The sequence below is a fragment of the Suricata suricatta genome, chromosome 3 (genome assembly GCF_006229205.1).
Source record: "Suricata suricatta isolate VVHF042 chromosome 3, meerkat_22Aug2017_6uvM2_HiC, whole genome shotgun sequence".
NCBI lineage: Eukaryota > Metazoa > Chordata > Mammalia > Carnivora > Herpestidae > Suricata > Suricata suricatta.
In genome coordinates, this window is record NC_043702.1 from 134,582,504 (window position 1) to 134,604,888 (window position 22,385).

General features: G+C 44.0%; 1 protein-coding gene across 1 annotated transcript in view; it reads right to left on the reverse strand.

Moving 5' to 3' along the window:
• CACNA1E (calcium voltage-gated channel subunit alpha1 E) overlaps positions 1–22,321 on the reverse strand; it is a 496,040-nt gene extending 473,719 nt beyond the window's left edge. The window contains exon 1 of the mRNA XM_029935255.1: positions 22,255–22,321. The gene's annotated coding sequence lies outside the window, so the exon portion shown is untranslated. The remainder of the gene's footprint in view (positions 1–22,254) is intronic.
• Positions 22,322–22,385: the final 64 nt, after the last annotated feature.

The following is a 22,385-nucleotide window of genomic DNA, read 5'->3' on the forward strand; positions in this document are numbered from 1 at the left end:
TAGCTTATTGTCAAATTGGTTTCCATATAACACCCAGTGCTTCTCCCCACAAGAGCCCCCTCCATGACCATCACTCCCTTCCCCATTCCCCCTCCCCCTTGAGCCCTCTGTTCCTTTTCAGTAGTCAATAGTCTCTCATGATTTGTGTCCCTCTCTCTCCCCAACTCTCTTTCCCCCTTCCCCTTCCTATGGTCCTCTGTTAGGTTTCTCCTGTTAGACCTATGAGTGCAAACATATGGTATCATCACCTGATGAGTGGATCAAGAAGATGTGGTCTATATACACAATGGAGTACTACATGGCAATGAGAAAGAATGAAATCTGGCCATTTGTAGGAAAGTGGATGGACCTAGAGGGTGTCATGCTAAGCGAAATAAGTCAGGCGGAGAAGGACAGAAAATATCTAACTTTTGATTTCAGCTCAGGGCATGAGCTCACAGTTCCTGAGATGGAGCCCCACATCAGGGCCTGCACTGGCAACACAGAGCATGTTGAAGGCCCTCTTTCCCTCTCTCTCTCTAAAAATAAACATTTTTAGGGGTACCTGGGTGGCTCGTCAATTGAGCATCTGGCTTCGGCTCAGGTCATGATCTCGTGGGTTTGTGGTTTTGAGCCCCACGTCAGGCTCTGTGCTGACAGCTCGGAGCCTGGAGCCTGTTTCAGATACTGTGTCTTCCTCTCTTTCTGACCCTCCCCTGCTCACGCTCACTCACTCGTTCTCAGAAATAAATAAAACATTAAAAAAACAAAATAAATAAACATTTTTAAAATAAATAAATGTTTTAAATGGGCAAAAAACTTGAATAAACATTTTTCCAAGAGATATGCCAATAACCAATAAGCATATGAAAAGATTCTCAACTACACTCATCATTAGGGAAATGCAAGTCAAAGCCACAATAGGATACCATTTCATACTCATTAAGATGGCCAATAAATAAACAGGTGAGGATGAGGAGAAATTGGAACCCTTGTACTTTGCCAGGAAAACGTAAAATGGTGTAGCCACTGTGGAAAATTGTAAAAAAGTTCCTCAAAACAATTAAACGTAGAGTTACCATATAATACAGCAATTCCATTTCTGCGTATATTCCCAAAAGAATGAAAGCAGGGATTAGAACAGATATTTGTACACTCATATTCATAGCACTATCATTCACAAAAGCCAAAAGGTGGAAGCAATCCAAATGCCCATCAGTGGATGAATGAATAAACAAAATGTGGCATATACATAAAATACAATACTATTCAGTCTTTTTCTTTTAATTTTTTTATTTTTAAGAGACAGAGAGAGACAGAGTGTGAACAGGGGAGGGGCAGAGAGAGAAAGAGACACAGAATCTGAAGCAGGCTCCAGGCACTGAGCTAGTGGTCAGCACAGAGCCTGATGTGGGGCTCGAACCCATGAACCCTGAGACCATGACCTGGGCCAAAGTCGGACGCTCAACCGACTGAGCCACCCAGGCGTCCCACAATACTATTCAGTCTTAAAAAGGAAGGAAATCCTTATGGGGGCCACAATATGAATGAACCCTGACATTATCTAAGTAAAATAAGCCAGTCACAAAAGGAGAAGTCTTCTATGAATTTATTTTTATGAGGTACCTTGCTTAGTCAAATTGACAAAGACAGAAAGGAGAATGACTGTTGCCAGCACTGGGGAAAGAAAAGAATAGGGAGTTATTGTTTAATGGGAATGGAGTTCCAGTTTGAGTAGATGAAAAAATTCTAGAGAACTTTATGATTGCAGAATAATGTGGATGTATATACATACATAACATAAAATTTATTTTGTTATCCATATATACATACATACATATATATGTAAACAGAATAAAAAAATAAAGAGAAAGAAATAAAACTTAAGTAATATACAAAGAAGAGCATGGATTCTAGAGCCGGTCCTCCTGGGTTTGAATTCCCCTTTTCGCAGCTGTGTGACCTTCATTTAACGTACTTGGTAAGATACTTCACCTTTCTATGCCTCAGTTTCCTCAACCATAAAATGAAAATGATAGCACTGCCTACTACGCTGGGTTGGCGTGAGGAACATGAAGACCTTTAGAGTAGAACCTGCCACACTGTACGTGCAAAATAAGCAGTGGCTCCTCACTTATTATCTTTAACAAATATTTATTGAGTACCTATTATATTAGGCACTATGCAAAGTGCTGGGAATTCAGAGATCAACAGAATGGGTTCCTGCCTTTAAAAGCCTCACCACTAAGTAAACGGGAGCTTAACCAATTCCAACTTTACTCAAGCCCTCACTTTAGGAACAACCCTTTTAAAAAGTCATGGGCGTATTCCTTAAGAAGATAAATAAAAGACTCACTTAGGTTGAAAGTCTAAATTGCCTTCTAATGATTAGACCTGTCTGAAAACAGAATGCACTATCTTTAAAAGTAGTGAGTAGTCTGGATAACTACTTATCAGATATGTTGCAGAAGCGATTCAGAGGGTTAGATTAGGTGATCACTATGACCCCATCTTGTTCAGAGTCTGTGAGGCTATAAGGTGAGGGCCAAGGACTGGACTATGAGCAGCTTGGCTGGGGAAAGGCTCCAGGGTTTCTGCCTTGCAGACATATCTGCTTCATGACATCATCCAAATTCTAGCAGGGGCCAGAAGTCTCCATATGTCTGGTGTGGACTCAAATTCAAAATAACAGACACGATTTTTGCATAGATGAACAGAGAGGAACCAAGGCACAATCACCCCTGGAAGACAGCGAGAAGGGCAGAAAGGCCCTAGAAGGAGGCCAACACAGCTTTAACAGCTTTTTTCTGGGCTAGCACAAGCTCCAACATCCAGGCATTGGAATAAAACATTGAAACAGGATTCATGAGTGAAGATCGAGAAGAAAACATCCAAGGTTGACTGGGAATCCAAAGAGGGTATCTCTACACAAACCCAAGTTCTGCGCACCACAGCTGGTCCAGCAACCCAGAGGATTCTGAGAGTCTGTTTTTTTTAAATAAAGGGGAAAAGGTCTCTTTCTGAGGTGTTTTAGGGTTTCCTGTATGAAGAAAGAGAGAGAGAGAGACTTGAAGCTTCATGTGCAGTCCAAACATCAGCTGCAGGCCCAACTCAGGCATGAGTAAAAGAATGGGCAGGAAGAAACTGCTACATGATCCCAGCCAATCAGTTCCCTAAGGGGCCCAGAGAAAAACTGCCCAGCTTCTCTTTGCTGGAGATCCTGACTTTCTTCTGTCCTGAAGTGCAGGGGTCAGGGGAATAACTTAGGAAAGGCGTCCTTGACAAGGTGACATTTGAGCAAAGACCTGAAGGTGGTAAGGGGCAAGCCGTGCTAGTATCTGCAGAAGAGCATTCCAAGAAGAGGAGACAGCAAGTGCAAAGAGCCAGAGACAAAGAGTGTGCCTGGCAGATCAGGAGCTCATGTGATTGGAGCACAGAGATATGGGAAGAGCTACAAGACAGGAGGTCAGGGAGGTAATGGATGAGTGACTTTCAGACCCTGTAGGATTCTTTAGGCCATTTTAAGGATGCTGGCTTCTACTTTTAATGAGCTGGGAAGCCACTGGAGGGTTCTGAGCAAACGAATGAGATATACTGACACAGATTTCAAAAGATCCCTCAAAAGCTGCCAGGTTCAGAATTTACTCCAAGTAGGGAAGTATGACCACCTGACCCCACTCAGTTAGCAGTAGCCTGTTGCAACAGTCCTGGAGAGGGGTGACAATAGCTTGAACCAGGCTGACAGCTTGGTGAGAAGTGGATATATATGATGATTTAGCTTGTGGGGAGTGAAAGAAAGAGAGGTAACAAAGATGATGCCCATGGTTTTTTTGGGGGGGGGTTTGTTTGTTTGTTTGTTTGTTTGTTTGTCCTAAGTGTCTAGAAGAGTCATTCACTGAGACAGAGAAGACTAAAGAAGAAGAAAAGGTTTTATAGAGAGGATCAGTAATTCATATTTGAACAAGTAAGGTTTGGCAGGTCTCACTAAACATCCATGTGGAAATATCTCATGTGCAACTGGATGTAGTGCTCAGAGAGAAGACCAGGCTAAAGCTACATATTTAACATCCTATTAAATATGATACTTAGTATACATGCACATGTAGCTATATGTTTCTATATTTAGAAGTCATCTGCAAATAGGGTCCTGGATAAAAGACTGTAGATAAAGAAGTCTGAGGACTAGGGGCATCTGGGTGGCTCAGTCGGCTGAGCGTCCAGCTTCAGCTCAGGTCATGATCTCATGGTTCGTGGGCTCAAGCCCCGCATCGGGCTCTGTGCTGACAGCTCAGAGCCTGGAACCTGCTTTGGATTCTGTGTCTCCCTCCCTCTCTGACCCTACCCTGCTCACACTGTCTCTCTCTCTGTCTCTCAAAAATAAATAAAAAACATTAAAAAAAAAAAGAATTCTGAGGACCAAACCTAGGGTATCCAACATGTACAAGAATGAGGAAAAATTAACAAAGCCACTGAGATGGAGTTACCAATAACATGGAAAGAATACTGGGAAAAGATGTACATCCTGAAAGCCAAATAAAGCATTTCAAGGACGAAGGAGTGATAGCTTTGTCAGACACTGCTGTTAGGCCAAGTATCTCCAAATGAGAACTGAAAATTAACCACTGGATGTAGCAACAGGATAGTCATTGATGATCTTGGAACAATTTTGGTAGAGTGAGGGCAAGGGGGAGCCTCATTAAAGAAGGTTCAAAAAGGTTGGAGGGAGCCAAATAACTCTCTTTATAAGTCATTCCAACTAATGTCCACTCTCACCACTGTTAATCAACATAGTGTTGGAAGTCCTAGCCTCAGCAATCAGACAACACAAAGAAATAAAAGACATCCAGATCAGTAAGGAGAAAGCCAAACTTTCACTCTTTACAAATGACATGATACTCTATGTGGAAAATCCAAAAGACTCTACCAAAAACTGCTAGAACTGATCCATAAATTCAGCAAAGTTGCAGGATATAAAATCAATACACAGAAATTAGTTGAATTTCTATACACCAACAATGAAGCAGCAGAAAGAGAAATCAAGGAATCGATCCCATTTATAATTGCACTAAAAAATATCAAATACCTAGGAATAAAACTAACCAAAGAGGTGAAATATCTATACATTGAAAACTATCGAAAGCTTATGAAAGAAATTGAAAATGACACCAAAAAAGAGGAAAAACATTCCATGCTCATGGATTAGAAGAATAACTATTGTTAAAGTGTCAATACTCCCCAAAGCAATCTACATATTCAATGCAACGCCTATCAAAATAACACCAGCATTCTTCACAGAGCTAGAACAAACAATCCTAAAATTTGTTTGGAACCACAAAAGACCCCAAAGAGCCAAAGTAATATTGAAGAAAAAAACCAAAATGGGAGGCATCGCAATCCCAGACTTTAGCCTCTACTACAAAGCTGTCATCATCAAGACAGTATGGTACTGGCACAAAAACAGACAACAGATCAATGGAACAGAATAGAAAACCCAGAAATGTACCCACAAAAGTATGGCCAAATAATCTTTGACAAAGCAGGAACAAATATCCAATACAACAGCCTCTTCAGCAAATGGTTTAGGGAAAACTGGAACTGGACAGCAACATGAAGAAGAATCAACCTGGATCACTTTCTTTTTTTCTTTTTCAATGTTTTGTTAACTGTCATTCAGTACTCCATTTATAGGAGCAACTCTTCATAGTAAGTACACATTAGGATGACTTTTCACCTCCATTTATTTTTTTTTTAAATACTTTATTACCAAGTTGGTTTCCATATAACACTCAGTGCTCTTCCCCACAAGTGCCCCTCTCCATGACTCCCCCTTTCCCTTCCACCCTCCCTCTTCAGCCTTCAGTTTGTTTTCAGTATTTAAGAGTCTCTCATGATTTGCCTGCCTCCCTCTCCCTAACCTTCCCTCCCTTTCCCCTTCCCATGGTCCCCCATTAGGTTTCTCCTGTTAGACCTATGAGTGAAAATATATGGTATCTGTCCTTCTGCGCCTGACTTATTTCACTTAGCATGACACCCTCAAGGTCCATCCACTTTGCTACAAATGGCCAGAATTCATTTTTTCACTTGTATATATATATATATACAAGTATATATATATATACCACATCTTCTTTATCCACTCATCAGTCAATGGACATTTAGGCTCTTTCCATTATTTGGCTATTGTTGCAAAGTGCTGCTAGGAACACTGGGGTACATGTGCCCCTATGCATCAGCACTTCTGTATCCCTTGGGTATATCCCCAGCAATGCTATTGCTGGGTCACAGAAGAGTTCTATTGATAGTTTTTTGAGGAACCTCCAAACTGTTTTCCAGAGTGGTTGCACCAGTTTGCATTCCCACCAACAGTGCAGGAGGGTGCCCATTTCTCCACATCCTTGCCAGCATCTATAGTCTCCTGATTTGTTCATTTTAGCCACTCTGACCGGCATGACGTGGTATCTAAATGTGGTTTTGATTTGTATTTCCCTGATGACGAGTGACACCGAGCATCGTTTCATGTGTCTGTTGGCCATCTGCACTTGATCTTAGCCAAAAGGCTGAGAAGCTATTCTGTTGGCCATCTGGATGTCCTCTTTTGGAGAAGTGTCTAGTCACATCTTCTGCCCATTTCTTCACTGGATTATTTGTTTTTCGGGTGTGGAGTTTGGGGAGTTCCTTGGAGATTTTGGATACTAGCCCTTTATCTGATATGCCATTTGCCACTATCTTTTCCCATTCTGTCAGTTGCCTATTAGTTTTCTTGATTGTTTCCTTTGCATTGCAGAAGCTTTTTATCTTGATGAGGTCCCAATAGTTCATTTTTGTTCTTGATTCCCTTGCCTTTGGGGATGTGTCGAGGAGGGAATTGCTGCAATTGAGGCCAAGGAGGCTATTTCCTGCTTTTTCCTTTAGAGTTTTTATGGTTTCCTGTCTCACATTCAGGTCCTTCATCCATTTGAGTTTATTTTTGTGTATGCTGTAAGAAAGTGGTCTAGTTTCATTCTTCTGCATGTTGCTGTCCAGCTCTCCCAGCACCACCTGTTAAAGTGGCTGTCTTTTTTCCATTGGATACTCTTTCCTGCTTTGTCAAAGATTAATTGGCCATACACTTGTGGGTCCAGTTCGGGGCTCTCTATTCTATTCCACTGGTCTATATGTCTGTTTTTATGCCAATACCATACAGTCTTGATGATGATAGCTTTGTAGTAGAGGCTAAAGTCTACGATTGTGATGCCTCCAGTTTTGGTTTTCTTCTTCAATATTACTTTGACTATTCGGGGTTTTTTGTGGTTCCATACGAATTTTAGGATAATTTGTTCTAGCTTTGAAAAGAATGGATCACTTTCTTACACCATACACAAAAATAAACTCAAAATGTATGAAAGACCTAAATGTGAGACAGGAAGCCATCAAAATACAACAGGCAATAACCTCTTTGACCTCTGCAGCACCAACTTCTTACTTGACAAGTCTCCGGAGGCAAGGGAAGCAAAAGCAAAAATCGACTATTGGGACCTCATCAAGATAAAAAGCTTCTGCACAGTGAAGGAAACAATCAGCAAAACTAAAAGATAACTAAAGGTTTAGTATCCAGAATCTATAAGGAATTTATCAAACTAAACACCCATAAAACAAATAATCCAGTGAAGAAATGGGCAAAATACATGATTAGACACTTTTCCAAAGAAGACACCCATATGGCTAACAGACACATGGAAAAAATGCTCAATATCACTCATCATCAGGGAAATACAAATCAAAACCACAATAAGATATTACCTCACACCTGTCAAAATGGCTAAAATTGGAAACAACAGATGTTGGTGAGGATACAGAGAAAGAGGAACCCTTTTGCACTGCTGGTGGGAATGCAAACTGGTGCAGCCACTCTGGAAAACAGTATGGAGGTTCCTCAAAAATTAAAAATAGAACTACCCTACAATCCAGCAATTGCACCAGTAGGTATTTATCCAAAGGATACAGGCATGCTGTTTCGAAGGGGCACATGTACCCCAACGTTTATAGCAGCGCTATCGACAATAGCCAAAGTATGGAAAGAGCCCAAATATCCATTGACTGATGAATGGATAAAGAAGATGTGGTAGGGGCACGTGGGTGGCTCAGTCGGTTAAGCATCCAACTTTGGCTCAGGTCATAATCTCACAGCTTGTTGAGTTCAAACCCCATGTGGGCTCTGTACTGACAGCTCAGAGCCTGGAGCCTACTTTAGATTCTGTCTCCATCTCTCTCTGTCTCTCTCCTACTTGCACTTTGTCTCTGTCTCAAAAGTAAAAAAAATAATAATAATTTTTTAAAAGATGTGGTGTATATATACAATGGAATATTACTCCATGATAAAAAAAAATCAAGTCTTACCATTTGAAACAACATGGATGGAACTAAAGGGTATTATGCTAAGTGAAATAAGTCAATCAGAGAAAGACAAATATATTATCTCACTCATACATGGATTTTAAGATACAAACAGATGAACATAAGGGAAAGGAAGCAAAAATAAATATAAAAACAGAGAGGACGACAAACCAGAAGAGACTCTTAAATACAGAGAACAGACTGAGGGTTGCTGTAGGGGTGTTGGGTAGGGGAATCAGAAAAATTGGCAAGGGGCATTAAGAAAGGCACTTGTCAGAATGAGCACTGGGTGTTATATGTAAGTGATGATTCACTAAATTCTATTTCTGAAATCCATTATTACACTATATGTTAACTAACTTGGGTTTAAATTTTTTTTAATCTCCAAAAAATAAATTATTCCAACTAATAAATGAAAAGGGAATAACAGGATTAGAATAACAACATTTTGCAAGCCCCTAATGAAACAAACAATCCAGGCAGGGGTCAGCAAACGATGGACCTTGGGCTCTATGTGGTCTACTCAGTTTTGTATACAAAGTTTTATTGGAACTTATATGGCCACGGCTGCTGATGCACTATAGTGGCAGTTTTAAGAAGTTGTGATAGAGATCACATGGCCCATGAACTAAAATATTTACTGTCTGACCTTCATAGAAAAGGTTTACCAACCCTGATTTAGATAATGATCCTTGGTGGCTACTAAAGTCACAAGAAGAGACTCAATCCCTGATGGAAGTACATACCACTCCCTAGGAAGTCTACTTACAAACAGTAAAAATCAAATCTAAATCAGATGGAACTAAGTGCCAGTTTGTAGGAAATACAGGGAACAAAGACATTCAACAACACAATGGGGATGCAACAGCAAAATCCCAAGAATGAGAAGATCTACTGAAAAGCAACCAAGTTTTGTCAACAAATAAACTATAAGGCCAAAATCAAAGCGGGGAAAGAAACATACAGATTCTTTTTTTTTTTTTTTTTTTTTTTTTTTTTTTTGGAGAAAGAGAAAGAGACAGAATGAGAGCTGGGGAGGGGCAGAGAAAGAGGGAGACACAGAATCGGAAGCAGGCTCCAGGTTCTGCGCTGTCAGCACAGAGCCTGACACAAGGCTCAGACTCACAAGCCATGAGATCATGACCTGAGCTGAAGTTAGACACTTAGCTGACTGAGCCACCCAGGCGCCCTGAAACATAAAGATTCTGACTTAAGGAACTTTTCAATCAAATACAACGTGTGACCCTTCTTTGAATTCTGATCCAAACAAACAAAAAAAAGCTGCTAAAAATAAATAATAATAAGATGTAATTAGGGAAATTTGAATACCAACTAGATACCTAGAGATACTAAGAAATCATTATTAATTAATTTGGAGGAGTGTGATAATGTTATTATGGTTATTTTTATAGTCCATTATCTTTAGGAGACTGGTACCTAAATATTTATGCATCAAATTATGGGATAACTGAGATCTGCTTCAAAATAATCCAGTGGGGAGACTTAGGTTAAGAAAATGGTCATGGGTTAAAAATTATTGAAGCGGAGTCGGGGGCATCTGAGGGATTATTATACTATTCTCTCTGGTGTATGTTTGAAATTTTCCACAATAAGAAGCGAATTAAAAAAGGGGGGGGATACACTTATTGTAATGAATACTAAGTAATGTATAGGATTGTCAAATCATTATATTATACATGTGAAATATAACACTGTATACTAATTATACTTCAATTTAAAAAAATAAAGAAGAAGAGGGGTACCTGGGTGCCTCAGTAGGTTAAACGTCTGACTTCGGCTCAGGTTATGGTTTCACGGTCTGTGGGTTCGAGCCCCGTGTTGGGCTCTGTGCTGACAGCCCGGAGCCTGGAGCCTGCTCCACATTCTGTGTCTTCCTCTCTCTCTCTGCCTCTCCCCCACTCATTCTGTCTCTCTCTCTCAAAATGAAATAAAGACATAAAAAAATTTTTTTCATAAAGAAGAAGAAAAGGAGGAGGAAGAAGAAAAGGAAAAGGAGAAAATAAAGGGAGAGAATTTGGATCCAATAAGCACAAGAAAGTCTTTGGAGGAATCATTCTACATAGAGAAGAGAAATGGAGCCATTTCTGGGGGAGGAAAGAGGAGTTTTAAAAACAGTCATTCCCAGCAGACTTGCCCTTCACAGCCCCTGCAGCTGTCACCAGAGCTCCAGTGCTTCTCCTGGCTGCTCTCCTCAATAACATATTTGGTTTTTTCTTAAACTTCCCCCTCTGAGCCTCCAGGTACCCAGGCAGAAGGTATAGTCTCTGACCTTGAGAAACTGCCCTCTAACTGTACAGTCAAGTCCTACAGCTGAAAGGTTAACCAAAAAAGACAAGGAATATGAGAGCACATAGTACAGAGGATGGGAGGACTATGATATTGGGGCTCCCAGCATGGGCGGGGCCACCTGGAAGAGATGCCAAATGTTTCCTAGAGGAGATGAGACTCTGGAAGATGGGCAAAGAGGAGAGAGCAGGGCCATTTAGGAAAAAAGGGAATTCAAGCAAAGGCTGAGTTCCAAGGGGAAGCCCCTTCCACAGACTATTTACAGAGTTCATGTTGGAAGGGGCTGAGAAATGATGCCATCCACCCTCTGGACCATGCTTTGCTGTGTCACTATGGATCACTTCCTGTGGGCCAAGCTGACCCACAGTCAGCCTTCTGGACAGCGTCAGGGCTCACAATTGCAGGAGGGAGCCTCTGTCCATGTGAGGTGCAGGAGGCATCCTCGGGGAGGCCAAGTTCGCATGCTGAGGATGGAAACTTCTCTCATGAGTCCTGTACACCAGAAACTCCAGTGAGGGCAAGGCCCAGTCCTGCCTCTCGACGCAGAATCTCTGTCCTCTGAGCTCTGCTCAGTCCTCTTGTGGCTGATTCATGATGCTAAGAATATTCTCAACTTGGGGAATCCACCCAGGCTCCAAGCAGGAAGTGCTTCATGAGGTTCTGGGGTCCCCAGATATTGTATGAATGTTTGAGATGTGCATTTCACCAGGTCAAGTCCACAGCCTTCATCAAATGTTCAAAGGATTCTATGACAGCAAAGCTTAAGAATCACTGTACTAGGAGTTTAATAATTTTTGATGTACTGGATTTTGGGTGATGTCTGGGGTATAATTATATCTGCTAGGCTCCCTCAAAGGTCCTCCTACCCTCCAAAATACAAAATTGTTTCAGGATCAGTGAAAACAAAGTTAAAATTCTTCAATTTTCTATTGCAATTCTTCAATGGCAGGCTAATAGCAATGCAAACCTTAAGCATCCTCTACCTTTATAGAAAGAACAAAATAGGAAAACTATCAGGTGCCATTTCCCACATAATCACTAAAATTATACATTTTTTTCAAGCCCTAAAGTTTACAAGGCAAATTATTTCATTGGCACTTCATATTTGGGCTTTGAGAATTTTTCTATGAAAACTTTAAAAAGCAGAGTGAAGGAATAAAATGGGGGTGCAATTTGTATTTTTTAAATTGAATTCTGTTTGTCTTAGTGGTTTGAATGACCTCTACAAACAAGCATCCCCCAAGCCCTCACAACTTTACACGCCTACAAATGCCATGTCACCTGTGCCAAGTCACCTGTGCAGAGCCACCTAGGAATGGGAGAGCTAGGACCCAGACAGCTGCAGGACCCCACGGTTGATGCTCTGAGCCCTCTCCCACAGAACTGAGTCCCCATCTGCTTAGTTATTACCCATCTGGCACCTCTCTGGACACACCCACCCACAAGGAAAACTGTTACAGGGACCTGGGCAGCTTTATGTTCCAGCAACACAGTCTCAACAATTCCAGGATGCCAGCAACCCTTGCTTGCCCCACCACATAAGGAAAAGAACATGACAGCAGCTGGGGACAGAGCTACTGCAGCCACATATTATATACACTCAGACTGTGCTTGCCTGGTTCCCCAGGCACCTTGCTCTAAGTTCACCTGATCAGGCAGCGTTCTGCTCTGCTCACTCCCTGGGCAGCCAGCCTCTCATCAAGATGACTAACACCTGTTTTGACATTTTGGCGGTGCTTTGGCCTTTAGTTTAAGCCATAATGAACTGGATGCAGGCAGAAAAGGGGAAAGGATAGAGGGCTGGGAAGAAGTGGCCACAGCAGGGAAAGACTGTGGGCAAAAGCCAGAGGAAGCTAAAGGCAGAATGCAGAGCTAGGACGGAGAAACCCTCACAGGTCAGAGGATGGGCTAAGGAAGGGGCCTCGATTTCACTGGGTCATCCCAAAGCAGCTGAATAACACTAGCTTTTTGGAAGCTGGTTGTCCAGCATGGAGGCATCCTCAGTCCAGTGGTGAAAGAGGGGTGGGGGAGAGGGATGGAGGAAGAAGGTAAGCAGTATGCAAGGAGAAACAGTGCTGTGTCCTGACACAATTTTCCCTTCAAGGAACTCACAGTCTAGAATCAGAGCATTCAATTCTTCCTGGGTGACCCCAGTCCTTCCCAACCCTGAGCCAGGGAATAGGAAGGATAAACCACCATAAGACCCAGTCTCCCCCACCTCCTCCCCTCTCTTGGACCTGTATCCATTCAACCAAGAGTTACTAAGCTACTGCTATGTGCCAGCACTGTGCTGAGCTCTGGGACACAGCAGTGGACGATAGGGACATGGTCCCAATCCTCAAGAAACTTTCTGCCTTGGGTACACAGATATTAAGTGTACACACATAAACTGGGGTGAGTTCTATAAAAGTGTAGGATGCTATAAAGGAGAGCAATGGCAGAGTCTAAATTAGACTGTGGGGGAGGACAGTTGTCTGGGAACATCTCACTGAAGAAATGACATCAAATTGAGAATAGAATGATGAGTAGGTATGAATGATGAACAGAATGATGAGTCGGCATTCGCCAGGTAACTGGAGAGTTAGAGGTTGGAAGAATTACAAAGAGAGGAACAGTATGTACAAAGGCGCTGAGAAAGAGCTTGGCACATTCCAAAGGACTCCAGTGCGGCTACAGGGTGGTAGGTGAAGGAGAGAGATATAGGAGTTGAAGCTGAAGAAAGGAGAGAGCTAAAACATGCATGGCACACAGGCCATCACTAAGACCTTGGATTTCTAGCTGAGAAGTGGCATGATCGTGTTTATTACTCAACATTATATGAGCTACCAGGTACAGCAAAGAGCTGTAATGGGGACCAGACAGGAAGTGGGGAGATCAGTTAGGAGGCTATTATGGTCATCTGAGTACAAGATGATAACGGCTTCATCTAGGTGGTGGCAGTGGAAGTGAAGAAGAGAGTGCAGGGTCATGTAGTATTCAGACACTAAGACTGGTGGGATTTCATAATGGATTGCCTAAGGGTATAGAGAGGTGAAAGTCTCAACAGTGTCCCCTTGAACTGTTAGGTGGATGAAGGCACCATTCACCAAGACAAAGAAAGCTGGAGGAGAAGCATCTGATGGTAGAAATCAAGAGTTGAGTCTTAACTGGAAATTTGAGATGCCTCTGAGGTAGCCAAGTGGAGACAGTAAGAAAGCTTTTGGAGGGGCGCCTGGGTGGCTCACTCAGTTAAGTGTCTGACTTTGGCTCAGGTCACAATCTCATGGTTCACAATCAAGTCCCGCTGTCAGCACAGAGCCCACTTTGAATCCTCTGTCCTCTTCTCTCTGCCCCTCCCCTACTTCAAAAATAAATAAGCATTAAATATAAAGAAAGCTGTTGGATAAGGTGGTCTGGAACTTATGACAGAGGTCTGAGCTACAAGTGTAAATAAGGGACATATGAAAAACTATGTGAGTAATCGCCCTGCAGTAGCACATAAGAATGTACCTAGCAGACATGTAACTATAGGACACTTAATTTACCAAGAGCCCCACCTTCTGGGCTCTGAAACCCATCACTGCATTTGCACAGAGGAGCAGGGCAGGCACACTAAGGCAGGCCACTCCTAGGAGACATGAAACCCATCTAACAGCTGACTTTGGTCCAAGGGCTTCCCAGAAGCCTTGCTGAGCATTCTTAGATTGCACAGCAGGCTGGGATCCTTGCACTCAACCTTCCTTCCCTCTATTCATCACTCAGGGTCAGAATCATCTGGTGCCCTGGTAGCTTGTCCAGCCTTTCCCATTAGCTTTCATAGGCATTTCCCCTAATAAAGTCCTTGCACATTTAATCCCATCTTGGAGGAACTTTGCACACTGAGACTGAGCTTGGCCCTGTGACTTGCTTTAGCCAATGAAATGACAGCAAATGTGACACAAGCAGAAGACAAGATATTGTAAATAATAATGGGTTCCACTTGGGGCAAGGTAAGTTTGAGATACTAGTAAGTGTTGAAATAGAAATGTCCAGTAGTAAGTTAAAGGAAATTCTGAAACTCAAAAGACAACTCTGAGTTGGAAAGTCATCAGTACGTGGGTGATGGTTCAAGCAAAGGAAGGGGAGGAAATGTCTCTGGAAGGGCATGTACTGTAAGAAGTGGAAAGGCCCCAAGCTGGGACCAGAAGGCACCTACATTTAAGGAGCAGTCCTTCAGTTCCCATCTGGAAAAGGAACCAATCCAGAGCTAATCAGAGGTGGAATTACCAAGCAGTGAAAGCACTCAGGAAATACCATTGACACCTGAGTTACTCCAGATCTCTTCTTAGAAGCCTATGGTAAATGGATAATAAAGAAATTAGCACTAAGGTGTTTAATGGTTAGTAACAGAAGTCTCTAGAAATATTAGCATCTAAATCTCATGTAATTATGGCTTTGGAACCAAGACTTTAGTCAAATTTGGGCTCCACCACCACCAGTGGTCTTGGATTCGGGAGGGTTTTGCTCCTATGGAAACAAGAACAACAAGCCCTGTATCTCACACAGATGTAAGATACGTCATGTTTCTGGAACATCCCCTCGTCAACACCTCTAACTGTGGTTCTCAAACTTTAACATGAGTCAGACTCACCTGGAAGGTTTGTCTCAACCCAAGTTTCTGATTCAGGATGTCCGGGATGGTGCTGATGCTGCTGGTCCAGGAACCATACTTTGGGACAGGAAGTTCTTCCTGAAGGAACTCTACCATGTCAGTGAATAGGCCACATACCCCAACAACTGGTCTCGTTGAGATGGGCTGTGGGATTAGAGCTCTAGATTCTAAGTGCAGGAAGTGTGATAAAGCAACAACAAGGTGAGGAACAGGCACACAGTCTTCTCCCTCAGCTGTCACCCAAGACAACTCAAAGGCTACAAGTTGAGTGATTCATACCTGGGTGTTTGAAAAGCCATGACTCACTGGATACAGTAGGTGAGCTACATTGACTCAACCCTCAGAGAGGGTGGCAGGGAGGGGCACAGGTCTACAGAGTCATGGCCAACAATCAGCAGAATGGACTGAGGTCTTCTGGGCACCTGATGAGCCAGACTCCAGGACTGGAGGAAAGCAAATGATGCAGAAGTATGGGAAAGGAAGCCTTCCTCCCAAACATGGAGGGCAAGAGTGAGCCTGTGGGATCTTTTCCCAATTTCAAATAAGTTAACCTCTGCTCTGGGTCAAGAAGACCATGAAAACCAAGAAAAGCAACATGGAATTTCCTCAAGAAGTCTACTTCCTCACTATTACCCATCCCTCTCTGCCCTGATGATGCCTTTCTCTGAGAAATTCTCCATTCTCCCCAGAGCACTGTGTATGGAAATCTCCAGGAAAACCCAGGAGTTGCAAGAGTGGAAGGAACATTCCTTTAACAAAGGCCTGCCACAGACACCATCTTATTTATTTCTTAAAAATCCCCTCTGAACTCCCAATTTTATAAACCTAATTTTTTTCAACCCACATTTCCTACCATGCTAGGTACTGAGATTGCAAATATTAATTAATCACAATGGTTGCCCTCAAGGAATTTTGCCTAATGAGATAGAAAATGTGCAGCATTTATTTTATAGTCTACAGAACCTGTTCTTGTGCAATTGCACTTATTCCTCATAACGGCTGTAGAGAATTGGTGATATGGATCCTATTTCATTTTTTGCTATTCTGATCTTCCACTTAAATATTATATCCTTAGAAGCCTTCCCTAACATTCCAATCTAAAGAGCTAATCAGTTGCTGCTACGTCACCCTATACTAATTTTCTGGGTGACATTTACAACATTTTGTTTTAAAATTTGTCTATTCTCTCTCTCTCGCTCGCTTGCTCTCTCTCGCTCTCTCTCTCCCTCCCTCCCTCTCTCTCTCTCTTTCCCTGCAACAGAATATAAATTTCACAAAAGTAGGAGATTTTTCTGCCTCGTGCAATGCTGTGTTCCCAGTACCCAAATCACTGCCTGGCCCAGAACAGGAATTCAGGATATATTTGCAGAAGGAAGGATGGTGGGAGAGGGTAGGAAAGGAGAAGGGAAGGAGGGGGCAAGCAGAGAGAGGTTGTGATTTTTCCACTGAATAACATAGATGAGGTTTACATCTGGGGCTTTATCCCCACCTACACCCCCACAGCCCAGACTCCTTCACCTCCACGTACCTTGGGGACTGCTCTGGGCCAGTGCCCAGGTTCTCAGGTTGGCAGGCTGACTTTCCTTGCCTGGGTACAGAGACAGATGTACCCAGGACTCAGACTTCAGCACTGAACAGCTCATTAACCGAGAGTCTGAGATGTGACAAAAAGAGAAGCAGGTTGTTGGATACGTGTTCACCTGTCATTACAAATCCCTTCACTAAGGAAGGCATGAAACTTTGCCTGTATTTGGGTTCATTACACTCAAGAAAACATCAATCAAGAACCAAATAAGTCAAGAGAGATTCAATTTACCTTCTTTTAAGAAGCAGAAATATAAAATGTTCCTCACCACTTTTTAAATTAAGGAAAAAGAATAAAATTCCTATTCAGTAAATAGAGCAAACAAAAAAAAATTTCTATTATATAACAGGGTAAGAGGGAGAAACAAAGAACAAAGAGAGGGGGAGAAAAGGGATGGGAGACAAAAATCACAGAACAGCCATCGCTCTGATAATGGGAAGGAATCTCAAGCAAACACAGGCTCCAGGCCCCTTCTCTGTAAGGTGGGGTATGGGTCCTGTGTATTGCCAACATGGCTGAGGCCCAGAGGTTGTTATTTGTCTGTGGGCTACAGCCAGTAAGGACTGGAGCAACACCAGATCCCCTACATCATGGTCAGATAATGTATAATTTAGTAAAAGAAATAAAGACTTCTTCAAAGTACTGTACTGAGAGCTAGAAACCAATTATTTGAAAGTGAGAACCATGTCATTTTCATCTTTTTTCCCCACTTGGCCTAGAAAAAGGCCATGTACACATGTGGTTCATGAGAAAGGGGGGAAACCCCAAAAGATACACAAGAGAAGCATTAAACACTGATAGCCTCTGTGGTACAGAAGACACAAGGAACTACTTTGGCATCAAGTTGCATTTATGCAACAACAGTGATACTTCCATCATCAAAAGATGTGTCCATGAGTATAGATAGCCGTAGACTTCATTACTCAGGTTAGAAATTACATAAAAAGTCACAGGGATAGATTCACTGCCCTGCCACAGGCTGTGGTGCCTGACCTGTGCCCAAGACAGCATCACACCTTCCTCCTGGTGCTCCCCAGTTCTATGCCCTTCCCCAATACCCATTTAGCTGCTGCTGCCAACACTAACCCCGCATGAATAATCTAGAGCATTCTCTCTTTACTCCAATCCCAGGCTAGCATTTATAGGGGGAAATGTTTTCTTCAAGTGTGATCAAATTAGTTATAGAGGCCCTGTGATTCCACAGTAATACCATGTGAACATAAATGGGAAGGCCTTTCCCTGGGAAAGCCCAACTCTGTTCTAGAATCTCATTCACTGTGATTCCTCCATGTCCATGCATGTAGACAGATAACAGAACCCTTTAGAATCCTCCTGTCAGAGACAAGGCTTGTTTGTATTCCTGGTATAAGCTTTCCAGGTGACAGTGTGAAAGGTCCACATACCTTGCTTCTGCCAGGAAGATACCTGACGTGCACATAGCCAACTCTCTATTGTAACAAATAGTTTTAAATGAGCCTTTTGGTTCCAGATGGCTTTCTAATTTGTCACATGTATATACTTCATCCAATGGCCTAGATGCAGGCTCCCCACCACACTCTAAGTGCCATGAGAACAAAGACCCCCTCACCTTTTCTTTGTAGACCCTCCCCTCCTGACCCTCCCCTCCTCCAGTGCTTAGCTCATCATTCAAGGCATATTGTAGATGTTGGTTAGCAAAGTGTTGTATTTCCTGATCTTCTCAATTCCCTGTCACTTATTGGGGATGTACAGTAATATAACTTATTGGTGATGCCAAGGTAACACAAGGTAGGAGCAAAGAGTCTCCCCTGGCCAGATAAACCACCTCATTTCTCCAGACACTGGGCTAAGGCCTGCCCACAGAAGGCCAAGGCAGTAACTGTTCCTCCCATTTCATAGTCCCTCCATCCAACTCCTGTCCATCAACCCCACCCACCCACACCCAGCCTGGCCAACAGAGAAGAAGGGAGGAGGGCTCTGCCTAGGATTTGCAGAGCATGCACAGAGCGCAAAGCCATCCTGAACTCTAAGACCTTAGACGACTGAACAAGGACACACCTGAAGAGCATCTGCCCAACCTCCATTTTCAGACAAGGTAAAAGAGGCCCAGGGAGGTGAATGATTTGCCCAAGGTCACGGGGCTACTTAATGGGGCTGAGCCAGGGCTAGAAATCAAGTCTTCAAGGGCAGTGCTTCTTATCCACCCGACCTCCCCCCCATAATGCCCTCCTTCCCCCTAAGCACGCTGTTCTTGGTCTGGCTGACTATGGTGCTACAAGGTAAATAAGAAGGATGAATAGGTGTAAACAATGTCTGGGACTGTCTATTTAATGATATATTTTCACCTATAGAGAAGGAATCTGAGGGACCTAGCCAAGATGCTGCCAGCTGGGTATAATCAGCTTCCCTTGCAGAGCTATAAAACTACTTCTGGACAAATATCCCTTAGCTTATCTGCAGAATTACTTCTGAGTAGTGATGATCTCTCCAAGCCAGGTCATGATCAATCTCTGAAAAAAACTGGACTCATTCAACTGTGACCCTGAAAACATAGGCTTTAATAACCAAGAGACATAGGCTTTAGGGTCTGTGTAGACAGACCCTAAAAACCAGATGGTGACATATGTTCTACCTTTCCAAGAAACAATCCTGCCAGCCAGGAAGTCATGAGTTCACTGTAGTAGGATCCCGGAAAGAGACCCCTCCAGTGATGGTCTAAGAAGCAACGCAGGGAAGGAGAGACACGGACTTCATGGAGACCAAGAAAGGACAATGCTGACAAAAAGGACAGGGGCAACATGAGTCAAGAACCACGGAGGATGGACAAACGGACTGCCCAATCCTCCCCACTCCAGAATTGCCCATCACCCCAGAACCCCCGAATAGGTGGGATTAATTCTATGAGCCAAACACTGACCACATCAGCTTCACAAAAAAGCACCACTGCTTGGAGGAAGTCAGCTAGCTTTAGGTTTGAATCCCAGCTATGCCCCCTACTATCTGGGTGAACTTGAACAAGTTACTAACTTTTCTGAGCTTTAGTTTCCTTATGTATAAAATAGAGATATCTTCTGAACAGGGTTGGATAAGGATTAATTATAATAAAATCTAGAAATTGCTTGGAAAATAATAAGCACTGAATAAGTGGTAGCTAAATTTTTAAAGCCCTGCAGAGACTTAGCTGCCTGAGAGACCTATGGGCTCCCAGCGGAACGAAGGTATGACTGATAAACACATCCCCTAAAACTCCACAAGCAAGAGAAGTCAAAGTCAGGTGTACCCTGTAATAGGACATTTCCTGAACATGAGTTTCTCAGTTTGAAACCAAGACACACACACCTCACTCCCAGCTGCAGGACAGCCAAGGGGGTATGATAGCAGTAAGCCAATAACTCAACTGGGTGACTGTGAGGGTCATTGTATATCACACCGCCATCAACACAACACTTGAATTCCTGGCAGACAGATTGCCTCCTTGGATCCCCATGGTCATAAATACCACAGAGAAGCAGACAGAGGGATAGAAACAGCTCCCCATAAATCACTCCCTGCTTGTAATCCCTGCAGTCAGAGCATGAAGTCCCATTCTAGGAATGGGATTTGGGGAGGGACTGATGGAGCTGGGGGGAGAAAAGTTCATCAAGGGAAAGAGATTTGTATTCAGAGCTGGACTCTTAGACGGAACTGAAATAAAGTCCATTTGAGATCTGAGTCAGGAAGAACCATGCCAGGAAGGAAGATGCAAGATCCAAATGACATGAAAGTAACACATGTTGTGTCATGAACTGTCCCTACCTCTGATCATATAGTCCGTCTTAGGGCAATCATTCATCCCTGTCTAGACAGTCTCTACTGTCCCTACATAACTATTATTAATGTCTCTGTCCACTTTCAAAAGTGTCCTGGCTTAAACAATACATTACATGATTACCCACTACCACAAAGTGGTATTTAAAAAAATAAACAAAATCAAACAAAAGACCTTTTACCTGGCCAGGGACTTAGCATGTGAAGAAAACGCTACAATGGAATCAAACAAGAAAAGGCTGCCTTCTTCTAAGCTCTCAAGATGACTGCACAATCCTACAAGACCTACACATTTGCAGAAGAGTAAATTTTCCCAGTAAAGAAAGTCCCTTTTCTCTGGCTCTGATGTCCATAAAGATAAAGTCATGCCCTTATTTAAGCATCACAAACATCCTATTCTTTGAGGAAAACATTTCTCTGGACTAAGCCATCCTGGCTCCTCTAGCTTTTCCTCTAACGATGATATCTCTATGACATGTGAAGCTCTGGGCTCCCAAGAGTAAGAATCCACCACCACGGCCTCCAAAGAGAAGAGCTGGCGAATCATTACAAGCCCCCAGATTTTGGTTACCACCCTACCCTGAATTGTGTGCTCTGGGCCGCCAGAGTCACAGACCCAGCGTGAGGAAGGATCCCCTCCTTGGGCAAGTGCCCAAACTGCCACTCTGGCCCCCAGGGTGAGGTGGATGCCTTGACCTCAGAGGGATCGAAGGGGGTCGTGTTTCCATCATTCTCTCCCAGGCAAGGACACAAAACAAAGAGGCGCAGAGAACTGGGAGTTCCATCCCAGGAAAAGAACGCACAGCCACTCGCACACTGGGAGACCTAAATTCTATCAAAAAGCAAGTCACTCTAAGTAGCCTGGCTTCATCTCCGCACTCCTCTCCCTCCTCTGAGCCCAACTCTCAGTCCTCTCTTAGGAGTGGGTCCACTGCCCCCCATCCTCCTCCCGACCCGCAGCTCGGGCCACCCAGCCTACCATTCCCGGGATGCCTCCAAGGGTGCACGCAGCAGCTTCCTTCACAGAAACTTCGCTGGAAGCTCAGTCCCTGCTTAGCAAGCACCTCCCATCCAGGGGTCCCCCCTCGCCGGCACGCCGCCCGCACAAAAATGCCCAGTGCGTGGGGGCGGGGTGAGAGGGGGGTGCGAACGCGCTGCAGTGTCCGGGGCGGCTCGCTAAGACCCTGCGGCCGGCACCTGCTCCGAGCCCGGCGGCGCTCCCGGGGAGCGCGGGCCTCCCTGGCTGCCGGCTGGGCCGCCGCGCAACCACCAGCGAGACGCCGACCGGTCGCCCGGCAGGGGCACAGCACTCACACCCCGAAATGCTGGACGCCACGGGCTTTCTCACGCCCGGGAAATCGCCACCGAAGTTGCCAGCAAAAGGTAGCGCGTAGAGAGGCAAAGCCGGCGGAGAGCCAGATTCCGAGCAGGTCTGGGCAAACTAGGAATCCCCGCGGTCCATCATTCCCCCCAACAGGTAGCAGCGCCCGGCGTGAGGCGCGGCGCCCGCCGCGGGGGAGGAGAGGGAAAGCGGCCGGTGGCAGCGGGCACCGGCGCGGACCACTGTTCGGCGGCGGCCGGACCCCGGGCTTACCTGGAATTCACGCAGGGTCCCGCGCTCGGCTGAATGGGGAGGGCGTGCTAAAATTCCCGAGACATCCTTGAATTATGTTAAAAGAGCAAACGGGTGGGGGGGAGGGGGTGGGGAGAGGCGGGAGGAAAGAT